Here is a 21,417-nt window from a genome sequence, read left to right as displayed (position 1 = left end):
GGGGATCAAATCATTTTTTCCCTCACTGTACACACACAAACACATACACACATACAAATACACACACATACACACATGCAAACACACACACACAGACACACACACACACTGCTTAAGCAGCATTCACATTGCCTGTTGTTGCACACTGCTCCTCTGTCTGTATATTTCCACAGAGGTATATATTAGACATTGAGTCTGTGGGATGGTGAGCCAGCCAGGAGTATCATAGCTGCAAGAACTAACTGAGGAACATTCAGAGTGCTGAGATCTTCATGCTGTAACACACAGTGAATGTAATGAAACCTCCTCCTGAGAGACGTCTAACAGACCCAGACTCGAGAAATACAGAATGTTTTTTTATGTCACATTAATTTCTTATTTCAAACAGGAAATGGTGAATTTAACCACATTTGTCCAAAAAACTACAGGAGAACAGTTTGTAATGATTTGTACAGTGTTAGCATGTCTACTCTTATGCTACTAATTAATTTGTTTACTATAATAAAGACTGTAATACTAGTAACTTAGCTTGTTCACTGTAATGCTATGGGTTAGTCTATTTACTATAGTGTTCTCAGATTAGCTTAGTAACTCAGATTAGTAAATAAGTTTGCTTGTTTACTGTATTAATTTTTTACTTTATAATTTTTTTAATACTGTATAATGCTAACAGGATAGCTTGGTTACTGTAATGCAAATGGGTTGGCCTGTTTGCTATACTGCTACTGAGTTGGTTAGCCTGTTTGCTATAATGCTATTCAGTGGTTAGCCTGTCTGCTATTAATGCTAGTGGGTTAGCCTGTTTTCTATACTGCTATTCAGTGTGTTAGTCTGTTTGCTCTAAAGCTATTGAGTGGAGTAGCCTACTTGCTATTAATGCTATTGGGTTAGCCTGTTTGCTATTATTGCTATTATGTGTGTTAGCCTGTTTGCTATTAATGCTATTGGGTTAGCCTGTTTGCTAAACTGTTATTCAGTGTGTTAGCCTGTTTGATATTAATGTTAGTGGGTTAGCCTGTTTGCTATATAGTGTGTTTGCTTGTTTGTTATTAATGCTATTGGGTTAGCCTGTTTGCTATTAATGCTATTCGGTGTGTTAGCATGTTTGCTATTAAAGCTATTTGGTTAGCCTGCTTGCTGCGATGCTATTCAGCATGTTAGCCTGTTTACTAAAAGGGAACGTATCCAGGACAGAGTTGTTTTCTGGTTTGCTGAGGTAGGAGTAATATGTGATGCTACAAGAAATTAAAGTACTTCAGGATAATATCTGTTATTCTGCTTAATATCAACGTCTTGTCACTGATTCATTTTCAATAACAGCATGACAACGCAAACGTTTCCTTTTTTTCATACTGTCTTCTGAGCCTGTGCTGATAAACTCGCTGAGCCGAGTCCCAGACAGGCAGCCAGACAGAAACACTGCTAAGCTCTGATGTCTAGATGACACAGTGCAGTCCCTTGAGGCTCCGTGTCCTCACACTGACCTGCTCGGTGCCAAGCTGGACACACACACACACACACACATGCTCTGTCTGAGAGATGTCACACTCACTTCACTGCAGAATAACTGGGCTGACACAGCAGCATCTGAGCAGAACAGCACACACTTTACGCTACACAGAACCGACGTTAATGATGAATACATATCGATTGAGGAATGTTGATGATCTCGTTACTGCAGCACCTCGTTACGGGTGTGTGATTAATTCGACAGCAAGTGAACTTTCAGATCTAGAAGTTGACGTGTTAGCAGCAGGTAAAATGGGCGAGTGTAAAGAATCTGAGTGACTTTTACAACATTGTGATATTTTGAGGACTGGGTCAGAACATCTCCAAAACAGCAGGTCAGGTCTGGTGTTCTTCATATGCAGTGGTTAGAATCTACCAAAAGTGCTCCAAGGAAGAACAACCAGAGAACCAGTGACATGGTCGTGGACACCTCAGTCTCTCTGATGCACATAAGGAGTGAAGACTAGTCCATCTGATCCAGTTCCACAGAAGAGCTACTGTAACACAACCTGCTGAAGAAGTGACTGTTGTCTCTGATAGAAAGGAGTCAGTTCACACAGAACATCACAGTTCACTGCATATGGAGCTGCAGAGCATCAGAGTGACCATGCTGACTACTGGACACCACCCAAAGCTTCTACAATGGACATCAGAACTGGATCATGATACACTATGAGAAGAAGACGAGCTGATGGATGATCTGGACAATGTTCTGCTGAGAAACCTTGGGTTCTGGAGTTCATGTGGATGTTACTTTGACACGTTTCACCTACGTAAACATTGCTGGAGTCCAAGTACACCCCTTCATTCAGCAAGATAATCTTTTTATGATCTGTGGGATGTGCTGCACGAACAAGTCTGATCCATGGAGGCTCCTCCTCACAACTTAAAGGAACGCCACTAACGTCTAGATACCAGATACCACAGCACACCTTCAAAGGTCTTGTGGAGACCATGTCCAGGTTTCATGTCATGGCTGATGAGCTTAAACACAACACACCTCATATATTTTCTAAAATTGCGAATACACAGATCAGGCATTACATATTGACCACCTGCCTAATATTGTGTTGGTCCCCCTTTTGCTGCCATGTGCTGTCAGGTGTATTCTGAAACCTTTCTATCAGAACCAGCATTAATTTCTTCTTCAGCAGTTTGAGCAACAGTAGCTCGTCTGTTGGATCGGATCACACGGGCCAGCCCTCGCTCCCCACGTGCATCAATCTGCCTTGACCGCCCATGACCCTGTTGCCGGGTCACCAATGATCACTTTTGATAGATACTGACCACTGCAGACCGGGAACACCCCACAAGAGCTGCAGTTTTGGAGATGCTCTGATCCAGTGGTCTAGCCATCACAATTTGATCCTTTTGGTCAAACTCGCACAAATCCTTACGCTTGTCCATTTTTCCTGCTTCTAACATCAACTTTGAGGACAAAATGTTCACTTGCTGCCTAATATATCCCACCCACTAACAGGTGCCATGATGAGGAGATACTCAGTCTGATTCACTTCACCGGTCAGTGTTCAGAGTGTTATGGCTGACCGGTGTGTATGTTAAACATTACACAATCTTCATTAACGTAACTCCACATGCCACAGACTGCGTTCATTTACATCCTGCAGAAATTCATTAAACACCAATTTGTCACTCAGTCGTGTGTGTGAGAGAGTGTGTGCATGCTGACAACCCTGAGGGACTATACACATATCCACACACACACACACACACACACACATTATTCAAATTAAACTTTATTTTCATACAAATGACTCTTTACTATAATGCTAACTCCCGAGTTAGAATGTTTACTATAAAGTAAGGTAGTAGATAAATCTGTTTAATGCTAGTTCATAGATGTTTACTGTAACAATAGTTAACTGATTAATCTGCTTTATGCTACAGTAGGTTTATACAGTAGTAACTAGCTTTAAATGCTAAAAATAGCTAAAAATTGCTTAAAATGCTAGTTAACAGTTAATCTGTTCAATACTAATTCCGGGCTGTTTTCTATAACGCTAGTTAGTTGTTAATTTGCTTAATGTTAGCTCTGTAGTAACTAGCTATTTGTTTTAGCTAGTATGGTATTTTATTTTCTCCTTAATGCTAGTTTGTAGCTCGTTACTGTAATGCAAGTTATCTGATAATCTCTTGTTAACCTGTTGAATGCTAGTTTATAGCTGTTTATTATTATTGCCAGTTAGGTGCTACCCTGTATAATGCTACTTTATGGCTGTTTGCTATTTCACTAGTTTGCTGTTAATCTGTTTAATGCTAGTTCATGTTGGTTATTATTGTTAGTAATGGTAGTGGGTTAATCTGTTTAATGCTAGGTCAGAGCTGTTTATGATAATGTTATTAACTTCATAGCTGTTTGTTTTAATGCTAGTTAGTCAGGTTAGCTCATAGCTGTTCAATGTTTACTGTACTATTCTTACTGGTTAGTTAATAATGATAGTTTGTAGCTGTTTCATACACAGCTAGTTAGTTAGGTTAATTTGTTGAATGCTAATTTTATTTAAAACATAAATAAACTCAAATGCCAGAGCACTTGAATGAGCTGCTATGGTAGAAGCGATTTGCAGCTATGCTACTGTCACTGGGGTGGAGGCAGGTGGGGGTGGGGGTGTTTAATGGGGTCATTGGTCAGTAAATTAAAAAAAAAAAAATGCCATTGTTGAATGATGTGATTGAGATCATCGACTTCAGCTTGCTGTGTCATTATGGAATGAAACACAGCTCCACAAATATGAAGTGGCTGTGTAGAGGCTGGTATTCACACACACACACACACACACACACACATTAGATGAAAAAGGAAATTCAGTTTGTCTGAAGCTAATTGCTGCTGGTGTACACAGGAGGAAAGATTCAAACATAAGATTAATGTTCTCCTTCCTGCTGGAGACACACACACACACACACACACACTGTTCCAGGCCCCGGTGGGTCTGTGCTATGGGTTAGAGATGGATAAAGGACACACAACAATATGATGGGAGCTGAATGGAGGAGTGGAGCGATAGTTACTGAGCGTGAAAAGGATTTTAATGGCAGCGTGAGAGGATGATATGTGTGTGTGTGTGTGTGTGTGGTGTGCACTGAATGCAATGAATGGAATGGATGAGCTTCGATTCAGCCGGTGGTTATTCAGGAACTTATAGATTCACACACACACACACACACACACACACACTGCTCAGGTCTAGATGTTAATAATTTAATCTCTTTGTATTTTTTTTTTAAAATTTCCTGCTTAGATCGAGGTCACACATTAATAATGTTTGCTGTTTAGTTAGTTCACTAGTTAGTCCATGTGTCTGCTTTATACTAGTTCTTTAAATATAACCAGTTTTTTTTTATTCAATTCAATTTTTTCCAATATTTATTCAATGCTAGCTCATTGCTGTTTACTCTAATGCTAGTTAGTTGTTATTTATTCAGTGCTAGCTCACTGCTGTTTACTGTAATGCTAGTTAGCTGTTAATCTGTTCAATGCTCTTCATTAGTACACACCTTAACTCATCACTAGTTCATCTTTCAATAAATATGACCTGAGGGATTAGTGCGGGATTCTTCATGTGTTTAGTGTGTGATGACTCTCTCCTTTTAAAGCTGCAGTGAAGGAGTTAAAACACCAACATACATGAGCTCCTTCTCTCCGGATCAAAATTCCAGCCTGAAGCTGAGACAACGACGGCCATAAAACTGGAACAGGACATAGACGGCTCCGAGAAATACAGGCTAGGGTGTGTGTGAGCGCATAAATACGGCTGTGTGTGTGTGAAGAAGATGTATAGCTCCATCATACAGGTATAGAAAAGTAAACACACACACATTCACACACACACACACACACACACACACAGCAGGCTGGATGGTGCAGACGAAGAGCTGAGCATGCTGTAAACATGAACAGATGTTTACACACACACACATACAGCAGGATGAGTGTGAGCTGCAGAGGTTTTTCAGGGACACAACAAAAAGAGGAAGATCGATCCGAGTGAGACGGAGAGAGACAACGATCCGTATTCGTCCATCTTCTCTTGTGGTTTGTTACTAAGAGAAAATCTTGCAGCTATTGTAACACACACTTCAATAAATTAATAAACACAGGTACATTCCAGGAAACACACACACTTTAGTGTTCCCAGTGGCCTATGGCATGAGGCTTTAGTCTCTGGAGGTGGGGATGTGGGTTGGAGTCCCATCTGGGTCACTGCTCTGATATCTACAGGAAATGTTGACCAAGCAGCTGGATTTAATGACCTCTAACCTGAGAAGGTGAATTTGTTAGAAGTTCTAACCTTAGCATTAATTCTCAAAATTTCAGGATATCTCACTCTTCCTTAATTGCAGCTCAATCTTCCTTTGTGCTCCTCCCCTCTTTCCTAGCTCCTCCCCTGAGTACGGTGGCCCAGAAGTGCAAAAGAAAACAACAAACCCGGAAACACGAGGACGAATCAGACAAAGCAGAAAAGTTCGGTATATTTAGTGAATGGAATTCTTCCGTCTGATTGGACGAAACATCTGTCACTCAGGATCTACAGGAAATAGGAAATTGTGTATCTAACTTTATTTCTTGTACATGTGTGGAGTTCTGCCTTCACTTTAAACCATTTATTTCAATAGTGAACTTTAAATCTTTTAAAGAAAATAACAAACATATATATTTATCTTTATAAGAAAATGGAGTTCATTCAGCGCTACTGTGAGGAAGAATGTTCATATGGTGTGATTGTGGATATACTGATAGCGTATCATGGACTAAAGATTAGTTTGCGATCTCTAAAAACACACCTGAAGAACGCAGGAATGTTTAAAGAGCAAACTATTCCAGATTAAAGGATGTAAGGAATAGTTAATGTAATAGTTCATGTGTCTGTGTAATAATAGTTCTTTAAATATAACTAGCTTTTTAGTTTTTATTATAATGCTATTTAGGAGTTAATCTGTTTAATGCTAGTTCATGGTTGTTTACTCTAATGCAGGTTAGTTGCTAATTAGCAGTTTTAGAGCAACTTGCTAAAATAGTTAGTCTGTTCAATGCTAGTTTAGGGAATGTTATCTGTTTTAATGCTGGCTCAGAGCTGCGTTCATACACACACCAGTCCACTTTCTACAGCTGCAGCCTCCTGGACTTCCTGTATATTCTGAGTGACAGATGTCTCTTACAATCAGAGGTCAGAATTCCATTCGCAAACACTTTAACACGACTTGAGTAAATAAAACTATCAATTTCAATGCTTTAATGACAACATTAAAATCACGATTTATCACCGTTAGAGAATTTATATCACATACAAAAATAACAATAATAACACAGAGGGAAAAAAATTCTGTAGAGGAAGTACTGGTGTGTTCTTCATCTCAAAGCATCTTGAGAACATTTGAAGAATTGGTTCTTGCTTAAGTCACTAAATTGAATTTGATTGATTGATTGATTGATTGATTGGTTTTCAGGCTGAAAGATCGAGCGTCAAGTGATCAAGTATGAATCAGTTTTGGGACACAGTTCTGGTCTTGGAGAACCACATCCCTGCACATTTCTGTGTTTTGCTGCTCTGAGATTATTTTGATACCCGAGTTTCCAAGAGTCTTAAATAATCAGATCTCAAAAATTCAATTCTTAATAAAACTGAAAGTTGTAATAGAGCGGCATAGCAATAAATCAACTCTCTAATGTCCCATTAGAGTAAGAGCTGCACTTCAGAGTAGATCACATTATCAGCATCCGAAGAGATCTAGATGAGTATGGTACAGAACTACGGAAGTCCAGTGAGACCAGAAAATAGCACAAATAGCATTTAGAGAACCAGACAGAAGAATATCCAGAGGTCCAACATAGATCAGAATCAATATATATAGAGACAGATATACACAAATAATGAAATCCAGTTTGTGTAGTAGAGCACTAAACTTCAGCTAGAACATCAGATCAACAGATCAGCAATTCAGCGTGATGGAGGTAGAAGGAGTGTGTACAAACCACACACACTCATACACAACATATGCACACATACAGACCGTACACACTCATACACACCACACAGACACACACACACACACACACACACACACACACACACACACACACACACACACACACACACACACACACACACACACACACACACACACACACACACACACACACACACACACACACACACACACACACACACACACACACACACACACACACACACACACACACACACACACACACACACACACACACACACACGGCTCAGTGGCCTAATGGATAGGCCATCAGCCGCCAGGTCTGGGATTGTGGGTTCAAGTCCCACCTGGGTCGCTTGGATCTTATGTGGTCCCAGGGGTGCTGTGTCTCTCAAAGCCACTAGGAGCTTTAAATATCTTCTACAAATATAGATTGAAACAGACCAAAATTACCACACTAAACTCAGATGCATGTGTTTCTACCAAAGACAAAAAAGTGCTTGGACCCCTAAACCTTATTCCCATCACTTTTCAAGAAATATTTAATAGAGAACTACGCAATCTAAGCTGATTATTGGAACAGCAAACGAAAAAATTTAACCTATTCAGACCTCTGAGATCAACATTAAGATCATAAAATAAGATCCTTTACCTAGAAACACTAGAGGAACCTTCTGTAAGTTGATTTCAGTCCAGTTCCAGAACAGAATTCTCCATGTTTGGCCCAGTGACCTAATGGATAACGCATTCACTTCCAGAACTGGGAGGCTTTTCTGCCTCAGATAAAACACCAGCAATGCAGTGTGATCACATTACAAAGAGGTTCTGATGCACAAACTGTGGACTGTGCTGGAAGAAAGGCTTATGTGTGGCTCAGGGCTCTAATGGAGGAGCCTTCTGGAGCTGAGGATTGTGGGATTGAATCCCTCCTGTTGTGCTGGTTATCACCGAGATAGCTAGAAACAAATATCTTCAGGACAAAGACTACAAAAACAGCTAGATGTGCTTCAGGTGTATTGACTTAAAGAATATGTGTTGTTAAACCATAATCATGAAGCATTAGTCAAAAATTTTGGAACACTTCATAACATGCCATTGCCAATCCAGTGACTGGGTTCTGCTGGTCTCGCATCTGTTACATCATCATGTATATATCCTTATTTACGGACAAAATTACATTCAGTGGTTTTCTTTTTCATGTAACTGGTAAAATGTCAGTAAAAAAACGTTAGAAAAAAAGAACCCGAGCTCTGTTCAAACATTATCCCAAACAGATTCCAGTTTATTACTCTATATTTAAACACATCTGCTTTAATAACACCGTCGATACAGTTAAGTAATCAGAACAGGAAGTAAACTTGCTGATCTGGGTTGATCCATGTTGTGGTTAAGTGTCTCAGGGGAGAGATGAATAGATATAGAGTATTTTTATCTCTAGCTCTGAACATGAGTGTGACCCAGTTAAAAAAACGAACAGAGGCAAACAATATCATGTGTACTGACCTCCAGACAATGCAACAATGGACAACAGACATATACACACCACATACATTGTACACACTCATACAAACCATATTTGCCATATACACATCATACACATCATACACACCATGTACTCAATCATACACACCATACAAACTCATACACACCATATACACACTCATATACATTATATAGACACTCATACACCATACACACTCATATACCCCATACACACCATGTTCACACTCATACATACCGTATACACACTCATTCACACCATACACACTCATATACACAATATACACACACACACAGTCTATACACTCAGCCGTATCATATCTGTGGCTCAGTGGCCTAATGGATAAGGCATCAGCCGCTGGGGGTTGTGGGTTCAAGTCCCACCTGGGTTGTGCTGATGTTTCCTACTGTAGTCTCTACTCTACAGGATGTGCCATTATTCTGTCCATCTTGGAGATGTACACAGAAGAGTTATGTTATGAACACTGAAAGAATGCACAAGTATGATAAAGAACCTACAAGAGATCTCTCTACGACCATGTGGCCCACGGAAGCCTATAGGTAAAACAGTGTATTTAGATCAGAAATAATAGGACTTCAGATGATCATGGAGCTCCATCTATTCTTTATAATTAAAGTTTTGCTCTGTGACTCCATACATTAATAAGAATATTCACTGAGATGACTTTCTGGTCATTTAATATCATGTGGGTAAATAATCCCGAGATACAAGAAGACTGTCTAAAGACTAAAGCATCACAACTGAACAAGTGCTTATGTCTTTCACATCATTTCAGCAATTCAGCACTTACTGAAACAACAGAAACTGTGAAACACCCAGAACTGTGGGAGAAAACTGCTGTATGCACCAAGAAATAAACACCATCAGCAGTGAGACAACTGGATAGTTCATGTTATATGAATGCACAGTGACCCAGAGTTTCTACAAAACAGCAAGAAAAAAAAACAAGCTGCTGAATGTAACGTCTCTCAGCAGCCTCGCTTTTATTCTCTTTCGTGACTTTTATAGACAAAAAATCGTAGGTTGTCATGGTACCGGGAAACCACTCAGAAGTGTAAACTCCCCTGTACTGAAGATGTTTGAAGTTCCAGCTTCAGCACCGACACTGGAGACTCCTTCCATACACGATACATGAACACATATCACCTCAAGGATAGTGTGATAGTGGATAGTGTATTATAAAACAAATCAACCTCTTCTGACCAATCAGAATCCAGACTGTAGCAGAGCTCAGGGATAAAACCTTAAACATGTCATGTTCTCACTGATTATTTCACTGTGATGACATGTCAGAGAGTGAGAACGCCTCGTACACAAGTGACTTCCTTTCAATGCGTTCTATACCTCACATATACACACTCATACACACCATATATACACTCATACAAACTCATACACACCATATATACACTCATACAAACTCATACACACCATATATACACTCATACAAACTCATACACACCATATATACACTCATACATACCATACACACCATATATACACTCATACACACCATATATACACTCATACAAACTCATACACACCATATATACACTCATACATACCATACACACCATATATACACATCATACACACCATATATACACTCATACATACCATACACACTCAAACACTCATACATACCATACACACATTCATACACACCATACACACTCATACACATCATATAAACACTCATACATACCATACACACACTCATACACACCATATAGCTCTGATCATATATGTATTCATTTATTTATTTATTTATTTATTTATTTTTATCTATCTATCTATCTATCTATCTATCTATCTATCTATCTATCTATCTATCTATCTATCTATCTATCTATCTATCTATCAGGATTCTCAGTGGAGCGATACACGAGTAGTATTTTTAGCTTTGGGTCTGTGTATCCCGGTGTGTATCCCAGAATGCATCAGAGAGACGAGAACATCTGCTGGAACAGTAGTTAATCCCTTGATAGCTCCAGAGAGAGGGACAGAAGAAACAGGAGCAGGAGGTCATGGGTTTACGCACAAGCAGAGATTGTACAATGTTACCTACGACAGATTGTGCTGTTTTTCCAGATTTTTTCTGTTCACTTGTTTGTAGTAGAAAAGTCTTTAATTAGTCTTGAGGCATGACTAAGTGTAACACACGTACACATCCGTGTCATTAAGAGCGTTTCACACTAGATGGCACATCAGAGCCTAAAAACCTCCCCGGCCACACGGTTTCCACGGCGACCTGAAAAACGTCTAGTAGTTTCATACCAACTGTTCTGAGACACATATTTGTCTCTGTGCAGCAGCATGGAAATGTTAAGCACACAACACAAGCTCTGTCGGTTTTCTCGCTGCGATTGACGTCACGAGGCGCGATCGCGAAGCCGAGGAGGTGTTTCCTCATCGAGAAGATTGTGAAGCAAAGAGATTCTATTTCAAAGATATGCAGTTTAAGACACGGTTCCTGTTTTGTTCAGACTGTTGCTAACGCTGTGAACCAATTGGACTTCTGCACTGCGTGAGATGAATAATGCGAGGGAGAAGATAGTCACTATGATTGTTGCTAATGTGTCACCCTCATGTCAGTTTCTGCTGAACAACGTCAGAAGGATTTAGCCAGGCTGCTCAGGTATTTGTTTAGTCACTGGTCATTTCAAGACTGGACTATTGCAGCTCTTTACTGGCAGGTCTACCTCTGAATGCAATTTGTCCACTGCAAATGATCCAAAATGCAGCTGTGTGACTTGTTTTCAACCTTCCTAAGTTCTCCCCCACCACCCCACTGCTGCGCTATCTCCACTGGCATCAGATTCAAAACACTGATGCTTGCTTATAAAGCCAGGAATGGACCAGCACCATCTGACCTCAAAGCTCTAATTACTCCTCACACTGCACCTCGCTCCCTCAGGTCCACTAGCACTGCTCAACGGGTCCCACCATCTCTCAGGGTCAGAGGTAGAGACTCATCTAGACTGTTCTGGCACCGAGATGGTGGAGTGAACTTGTGACGAGAGAATAAAGTTCACCCAGATTCCATGAGTTCAATCAAATGCAACATGCAGTAATGATGACCGTGTCGTGGAGAAGGTGTCAGTTCACAGAAACGTCACATCACTTACACCGCTAATTACCTCTGAGCACAAAATGTCAAGAGTTTCTGAAAGTTTTTGAAGCTCTCTCTCTTACACACACACACACACACACACACACACACACAGACAGACACATTGAGCTTCCCCTTTTCCCACTTGTGCACCGACAGACAGCTCCAGTGTCTTTGTGTTCATCTGCTGCAGCAACCGGAATCTAATTACTGCCACTGTGTGTGTGTGTGTGTGTGTGTGAGAGAGAGAGAGAGAGAGAGAGAGAGAAAGAATCCAGGCTTTACCACTGTCATCACCGTGATCCATCTCTGGAGGCCCATTTGAGGGAAGCCATGTTCTCCTGACCAGCAGAAAAAGCTCTGAATTCTGATACTAATTAGATCCTTCACCCAGAGGCACTGGAGGAAACACACAACTCCAAGCTCCTGTTTAACGTGTTCCACGTGTCTGTAGATGTTTTGTCTTCAGCACCTGTGATGCTGATTGCAGCTGTGATCAGATCTAATCTGGTGTGTTGTTTGTTTTAGCGACTCTGGAGAATTAGGAGATGAATGGTGCTCTCGGATCTTCTTCTCATTGAACCACAATTCATACGGAAGATCAGAACAGCTTCTGGAGAAGTTTGAAACATGATGGACCACCATACACACTCATACACACCATACACACTCATGAACACCCTACACCCTCATAAACACCATACACACTATATACAAACCATATACACCATATACACTCTCATACACACCATACACACTCATACACACTATATACAAACCATACACACCGTATACACTCTCATACACACCATACACACTCATACACACTATATACAAACCATACACACCGTATACACACTCATACACACCATGCACACTTATAAACACTATACACACCATACAAACTCATACACACCATACATACTTATACACACTCAATACACACCATATACACTCATACGTACTTATACATACTTATACACACTCAATACACACCATATACACTCATACGTACTTATACATACTTATACACACTTATCCACTTTGGCTTGACTTCATCTTCCTTCACATAAAAAAAGTCATAATTAAGTGTTCTAGATGCTGTAGGACACTATGCCGAGGTTACTGATCTATTGTGTGTAAAATAATTATTCTGGTGATCTGTTTGTGAGATGGTAGAAGAAGATAATAGGACTGCAATGTGCTTCCTGCAGCACAATCTTCTGCCTAGTGGTCTAAATGATAAGACATCAGACTCTGGAACTGGAGGTCGCTGGAGTTCTGTAGATAAACTTCATCTGCTACACCGAACAAAGCTCTAGCCTCTAAAATAAAACCCCAGCAACATGGAGGCAGCTCAGGCCAGGCAGTGATCTAAGCCTCTGGAGCTGGTGATTGTGGGTTTAAGTCTTGAGTTTAATGTGGAGGAACTTGACTGGCCTGCACAGAGTCCTGACCTCAACCTGATAGAACACCTTTGGGATGAATTAAAGCGGAGACTGGGAGCCATTCCAAAACTGGGACGTCTGCCTTTACCTGCACATGAATGTAACAGGGAGTTGTCCCACCCTTTGCAGCTATAACAGCTTCAACTCTTCTGGGAAGGCTTTCCACAAGGTTTAGGAGTGTGTTTATGGGAATTTTAGACCATTCCTCTAAAAGCACATTTGTGAGGTCAGGTACTGATGTTGGACAAGAAGGTCTGGCTCACAGTCTCCACTCTAATTCATCCCAAAGGTGTTCTATGGGGTTGAGGTCAGGACTCTGTGAAGTTCCTCCACACCAAACTCACTCATCCATGGCCTTATGTCTCTTGCTTTGTGCACTGGTGTCCAGTGTTGGAACAAAGGTAAAGGTTTTGATAACAAACCCACTAGCAACAGGCCCAGTGGCCTAATGGATAAGGCATCAGCCTCTGGAGCTGGGGATTGTGGGTTCAAGTCCCACCTGGGTCAGCTTTCTAGCGAATACCTTCTTTACACAAGGTCAGGAGTTCTACTACAAAGGTGAGCACAGTAGGTGCATCTCTACCAAAAAACTCCTATATATCATGTGCTGATTTCACTGTATGCATCATATACTGATACTACAGCAAACTATAAATCACAAAGGTTTCCTCTGATAGTTTCCTAAGAAGACAAAAAATTATATTTCCTCCTGTTTTTGTTTTGTCCATGTAGATGATTGAGTGTCTTTGTCATGTTCCACTCCACAGTGGAGGTTAATATGAAGCTCATATGAAAACAGACACTGAAATGCCTGACTTATGGGAGATTTTCAATCAGTATGAAGGACAGAATGATGTTGTGTCTGTGGGTCTGATCTAAAACGAGTGTCGGCTTCCAGTGTGTGTTAGACGTGTGTTTTCCCCTCTGTTGGAGAACCTTACACAGAATTTTACTGGTTGAAGATTAAATTTGAGCTGCTTTTTAGATGAACAAGCACTTGGAGAACATCTCAGAGAGCAGGAATGGGTTTGAGATCAACATTTACTTTAAAGATACAAAAACAAATACATTTTTTTCTCTGAATATATCACCCCTAATAGTCTAGAGAAAAACAGAAATCCTTCTGAAACACTACAAATTCTTAAAGTCCTGAGTGTCTACTTTCATATGAGCTTCATGTTAACCTCCACTGTGGAGTGGAACATGACCAACACACTCAATCATCAACATGGATACAACAAAAACAGGAGGAAATATAATTTTTCAACCTCTGGGAAAAAGATTTTTTTCTTTTGGTCATTTTTTGCCACTACCTCACTCTCCCCATCACATGAGAGGGTGAACACTAGCATGTGCTTTCTCTGAGAATCCAGTGCTTTCGTTTCTCAAACTTTACTAACTGCCCTCTTCCACATACACAAGCTCACAACTGACCGTTAACTGATAATGATTAGAACCTGAGAGCTTGGATTCAGAGATCATTCAGATTCCTGGCCATGGCTGTGGCTTTGTCTGGATTCAAACATCTGGAAATACAGTAAACTGTTTTGTCTTGCGTTACTGAGGGTGGTAGCTCAAGTGGTTAAGGCTCTGGATCATTGATCAGAAGATCGGGGTTCAAGCCCCAGCACCACCAAGCGGCCACCATTGGGCCCCTGAGCAAGGCCCCCAACCCACCCTGCTCCATGGGTGCTGTATCATGGCTGACCCTGTGCTCTGACCCCAACCCCCAAGGATGTGATATGTGAAGAAACATTGCAGTAATGTATATGTGACAAATAAAGACAACTTAACTTTTTAATAGTTTTATGAAACATTGTGGTGATTTTTTTAGTCTGGACATCAGCGTAACCTGTGTAACAAAGCAGAAAATCACAAAAACCTCCATACACAATATTCTGATTCGCGAGAGCATTTATTTATTTATTTATTTATTTTTAAACTAGAGACAGTATATTAAACTCTGAAGGCTCTGACTGTAGACTGAAACAAGGAGCTGCTGGAAATGTTTAAAACATGATGGAGAGGAAATTCTCAAAACCTTCAGAGATGGAAGAAAGAAGTCATGAAGATTAAAGTGCACAGGCCATATGTGTCCAGACAAACCCTCGCATTCCTGCCGTCATGTCTGACAACTCTGATTGGGTTGTTTGACATCTAAAGCATTTCAGGCATTTTCCTGTCAGCCGTCTGCTGCATCTTAACCCAACGATACATCAGTGTGGAATAAAACCTTCCATCTGCACTCTCTCTCTCTCTCTCTCTCTCTCTCTCTCTCTCTTTCATCCTCCCTCACTCTGACCTTCTCCTTCAGCTTTACAGATAATCTGATTCAAACTGAAGATGACTGAACATCCATACAAGGCCACTGAGGAGAGAAAATAATAAAGCACTCGTCCGCATTCAGATGGAAAATCTACACTTTCTCTCTGAAGACCTTCTTCCTCTTCTCCATCATTTACACTTTCTCACATTTCTGACGGCTGTCTTCGTACATCAGCGTCGTCTCCCGTTCGCTTCGGTTCTACACAGAGTCTCGCTCTGGTGCCTCCAGCCAGGATCTTTACTGTGAGTCTTTCACCTGGGAAACTGACCGTCATGTCCATCTTAATGATCCGCTTTCTTTAAAGTCTGATCATGTAGATTAACTGTATCTGAGCTAAAAGACACGTACTAGAGCAGCAGGAAGGATCTGAAATGCTGTTAATGCAGATCTTCAGAAAAAATATTAGAAATAATAGACACATTGCAAAGGTTTAATTAACACATATACCGTATCAAGTGAAGATATCTTCACCACTCTTCCTTCCTTGGACCACTTTTGATAGATACTGACCACTGCAGACCGGGAACACCCCACAAGAGCTGCAGTTTTGGAGATGCTCTGATCCAGTGGTCTAGCCATCACAATTCGGCCCTTCATCAAACTCGCTCAAATCCTTACACTTGTCCATTTTTCCTGTTTCTAACATCAACTTTGAGGACAAAATGTTGACTTGCTGCCTAATATATCCCACCCACTAACAGGTGCCATGATGAGAAGATACTCAGTCCTATTCACTTCACTGGTCAGTGGTCAGAATGCTATACCTGATCAGTGTATCTGTTTATATACAATCTTATTGGAAATTATTCTGTCCCTGAACTCCATTACCCATCAACAACAGCAAGTCACATGACCGTGTCACATGTCACTGATCACTCACGCCTGTTTGTGTTACTCCTCATTAATGCTCCTGTGTAAATTCTGTGTTCTGTGTGCATGATTGTCAAGCTTTTGTTGCTGCAGGTGAGACGGAGAAGGTTGGCGGTTTGAGATACGATCTAAAGACCTGAAAGACCTCACTTCCTGTCAACATGATATGTGAAGCTTGCCGTGTTTGCACTGTACGTCTGTGGGATCGAGAGCGATGCTTGTCAAATTCTGACCACAAAATAAATAATAATAAATGAAATCTTCCTTTTTTCAGGAATTTCACCATAATTTCATAAGGAATTTCATCTTACCATAAATAGTCTAGATTTAGCAAAGCATCAGCATGTTCCTCTTTCTTCTTATTATTATTCTTTTTATTGCAAGAGCACTTCTGTCTGTAGCATCTCTCTGATCCACACACACACACACACACACACACACACTGGTTGCAGTGTTTCAGCTGATCTGAGGGGTCTAAACCCGAGCTGAACTTCTACAGAGCTAGAGAGTCATGCAGCTGGCCCACACACCACTGGAGCTAATGTTCTTCCATTAAGAGTCCAAACAGTCATCCAGATGAGTTTATAATTATCAAGGAACATGACGGTCCATCCTGGTCCTGTGTGTGTGTGTGTGTGACATACTCACACAGCCTCCTGGTAGATTTCAGAAAGATGTGTATGGACCACTAATCGAATAATAACACACTTTATCTCGATTAAATATGATCTAGTCGTTTAAATGGACTAATTATAATCGTCATGGTAACACTTCTGCCATTTCTGATGAACATGGTGGTGAGGAAGAAATCTTCATCAAGGTGTAATGAAGCAGAGTCAGTATTTCTACAGCCAGCTTGATGATTTTACTGTAACTGAAGCTTTATTCCTCATATTCCTCAGAAATCTGTCCATCATTACAGTATTCTATTAATTCAAGAACAACACATCATACTGTTTATAGCGTGAATTATAATCAGTTCCTCTCCACACCACCAGAGGGAGCGCTGTCATTTTTTAAAATTTGAATTCTTCAATTTTTCACCTGTTTTGTCACTTCCTGTTCGTTACTCTGAATGGAACAGATCTGAATGAACAGTCTTTGCTTGCTTGAGTTAAATTGAAGGTTAAATGTTCCAGGCTTCGTCTCAGTTTGTGTCTTAAAAAACTCCCACAAAAACCACAAAGATCAATATCTTCCTGAAAATGATGTCATATGTCTGAAGCTCGAACAAAAACGGAGGATGAACCAAACTCTCAGCTCAACTTCATCTACAAATGTAAGTAGCTTTGTTGTCGTTGTTGTAGCTTAGTGAATTTTGACTTAATTTGATGTTCTAATGGCATTTCAGTGTTCAATGATTTCAAATAAACTGCACTAGCTAGCCTGTTTGCACTGTGATTAGCTTTTGTTTTCATGTTTCTTGACTTGCCTAGCATTGGCCTAGCCCTTGGTTGTGCTAGTTTTTTATTTTGTTTGTTTTTTTTTCTTTTTATTTCTCAAAAAGATGGTCTGCATTTTTATCTCCACTTCATTACATTTTATCCACTTATGCTATATTTTAGGTTTCCTTGAAGTTCAAGCTCAGTCCCTGTTGTCGCTATAAACGGCCATTCCCTCACTAGCCTCTCTTTAGAGAAACGCTAAAGTTCCAGCTTTACTTCTGACCTTTACAAAGCGCTGACGCTGGAGACTCCTTCCATACGCGATACAGTAACAGGTTTCTCCCCCAAAGAAAACTTTTACACTCACTTTCTTTTATTCATTTTGCTTTACACTTCGCTGTTCCTATAGAAATGTTAATCTATAAGAACATGAGCTTTAATATAAACCTGCACTAGTGTCAGAGCTGCCGTTAGAGAAAGCTAATCAACACACACACATGCCACTGGAACAAAGTGAACTGATTATGAATAATATATTCCTGAATAAAAGGGATGAAGTGTGTTAATATTTTGAGCACAGTGTGTGTTCCAGTTCATCTGAAATCCTGCTTTTGAAAGATGAGATTAAAGCATGCTATTGTTCAGAGGCTATTGTTCATGGGAAATGGGTTTAGTTCTGACTGCCAGAGAGAACAAAAGAAAAAAAAAGCCGTGGTTTATTGTCCCTGATGTCGACGAGGCAACACCACCCGACATCCTGAGGTCTAACTCGCTCAGACTCGCCATGTCCTCGTTAAACCGTGCGTTCCATTTAGGTCGAGGCCTTAATCATCAGCGCTCCACTGCATCACATAACATTCCAGGAGCGAAGAAGTCTGAGACACGGAGCGAGAGATATGAGTGCGAACGCAGAGAGGCAGAGAGGGATTAGCTGTGACAAGTATGAAGGAATAGAGGACAGCGTGAAGAAGTGACAGTGGTACACTGCATTAAACTCCATGCATGATTTCACACAAGCACGTGTGTTCACGTTTCACCTTCTCTTCTTTCCAAGTGTCCTTTAAAATGGCCTTTTTTGCCACTTCATTTCATTTGATTCAGAGTCATTCATTTGATTCAGCGTCAGTTCACTTCACTTCAAATTATTTGTATAGCGCTTTTAACACTGGATGTTGTCTCAAAGCAGTTTTATAGAAGTATAGAAAAATAGATAAAAATTAAAATAAATAAATAAATAAAAATGATAAAGTTTAAAGTTAAGTTTATCCCTAACATTTATCTCTAATGAGAATCCTGAGGTGAAGGTGGTGAGGAAGAACTCCCTGAGATGATTTGAGAAAGAAACCTTGAGAGGAACCAGACTCAAAGGAGAACCTCATCCTCATCTGGGTGTCACTGGAGAGGAAATAATGTAACTGTAACTAAATAATGTCCTACAGCAAACAAATACATTTGATTCAGCATCAGAATTAATTTGATTCACGTAGATTCAGATAGACGGATAGTTGTTGTTTTTTCACCTGCTCCCTGTTTGGGGTCACCACAGTGGCTCATTTGGTCCGCATGTTTGAATTTAGCACAGGTTTTATGCCAGATGCCCTTCCTGACACAACCCTCCCATTGTTATCTGGGCTTGGGACTGGATGGATGGATGGATGGATGACAGACTAGAATGAACCAAACCAGACAAGAATGCAGCTAATATAGAGTTTAATTCCTGTGTGTTCCCAGTAGAAATTCTGAGCTTTAGTGGAAGACAGCATCAGCCACACACACACAGCTGAGTGAGAGAAAGAGTTTCAGTTTTAGCTTTGCGATGCATCTGAAACCATGTGATTTATTTGATACTAAATGAGATCTCCTGATTTTGTATCTGTAAATATATCAATATTAAGAGAGAGACATTCTATAGTAGCAGTTAAAACATTTATCTATTTATTTTATGAGACTCTCGTGAGTCTCCCAGGCGTACATCATGTGGCGACTGTTTTTATTTTCTTTTTTTTTTCCCTCTACACTGTTTGTCCTTCTAGTCTCTTCTGTTTCTTCCTCTCCTTTTGTGTGTGTGTGCTTTCTCAGCCACGCCTGCAGAGGGCAAGGCTCTAAATGTCAGCTTCACTTCATCAGTTTCAGTCTGAGCTTTACTGATAAAACACACACACACACACACACACACCCCGAAACAGGCAATCAGTGCACACTTAAGAAAGAAAATGCAAAACTGCACACATTTTCTTAGACTTTTTTTAATGGCAAGGCCATATTTCCTATTTGTGTCCTCACAAAGAAATAAAAACACTTAAACCTACAGGACATTCAACATTTCTATAATCACATATCCAAATAATAGGTAATTAATAATTATAATAATAATTCTTCTTTCCTTACTTACACATACTCGTTATCTTTATTGGAACTAATCAAAGGTCCCCACAAGGCCATTCATTACACACACACACATTCATTATTTTAATAATCAGTTCCTTTTTAGACATTTTGTCTTTCATCTTTTCTCTATTACACACACACACACACACACACACTTTTTTATGGGAAGCTTTATAAGGTCCCCATAAGGTTAGAATGATCAACCCTTCACATGGTGCTTATGAAAACAATTTAACATACACTCAACATTTCAGTAATCTCTCTCACACACACACACACACTTTTCGGACACACACAGGGTCCAATTAGATTAGTCCATTATCGTTCTATTGTACTGATAAGCAGATAGGCGGATGGACAGGCAGATGGTTGTTGTCCTTCTTCGAGGTTATGTGTAGTTTTGCAGGATTTTGAGAATAGATTTCAGATGTATTTTTTCTTAGAAATATTTTTAGAAATGATGTAACAGGTTGCATAGTTTCTTTCCTATAAAACAATCTATATTTTTTTCTCTCTTAATACCATGATACGATTTTTCACTTTTCCTTTCTTTCTTTTTTTCCTTTTTATTTTTAATTCCACTGAGACTCCAGGAGCTTGGACCAGCCTGCATCATCTTCTCTAATCTTATTCACTTTGAGTTTGTCCTTCATTTGAGTTGTTCCACTCCTGGCTGGCTCACCAACAGGAAAGCATTGTTCAGAGGTGGGGGTTGATTCTTTTTTTTTTTTTTTTTTTCTCTCCTTTATTCAGAGATGCTCACACCAAGCATGTGAATAGTGCATTTATTCACAACTGACCTTGATTTTATCTGTGAATGCTCAGAGTAAGACAGATGGCACCAACACTGTGGAAAACACTGAGCAAGGAAAGCAAAGCAGAAAAGA

At 40.1% G+C, this 21,417-nt stretch overlaps 1 protein-coding gene and 1 non-coding gene across 10 annotated transcripts in view; one reads left to right on the top strand and one right to left on the bottom strand.

The window, feature by feature from the left end:
- arhgef4 (Rho guanine nucleotide exchange factor (GEF) 4) overlaps window positions 1–21,417 on the bottom strand; it is a 120,948-nt gene that overhangs the window by 20,472 nt on the left and 79,059 nt on the right. The window lies entirely within an intron of this gene.
- Window positions 13,996–14,068, top strand: trnaq-cug (transfer RNA glutamine (anticodon CUG)). The gene has a single exon. It is a non-coding gene; the product is annotated as a tRNA-Gln (tRNA).

The sequence above is a fragment of the Hemibagrus wyckioides genome, linkage group LG01 (assembly GCF_019097595.1).
Source record: "Hemibagrus wyckioides isolate EC202008001 linkage group LG01, SWU_Hwy_1.0, whole genome shotgun sequence".
NCBI classification, from domain to species: domain Eukaryota; kingdom Metazoa; phylum Chordata; class Actinopteri; order Siluriformes; family Bagridae; genus Hemibagrus; species Hemibagrus wyckioides.
The sequence above is the reverse complement of the archived record's forward strand: the minus strand, read 5'-3'. Positions and strand labels throughout refer to the sequence as shown.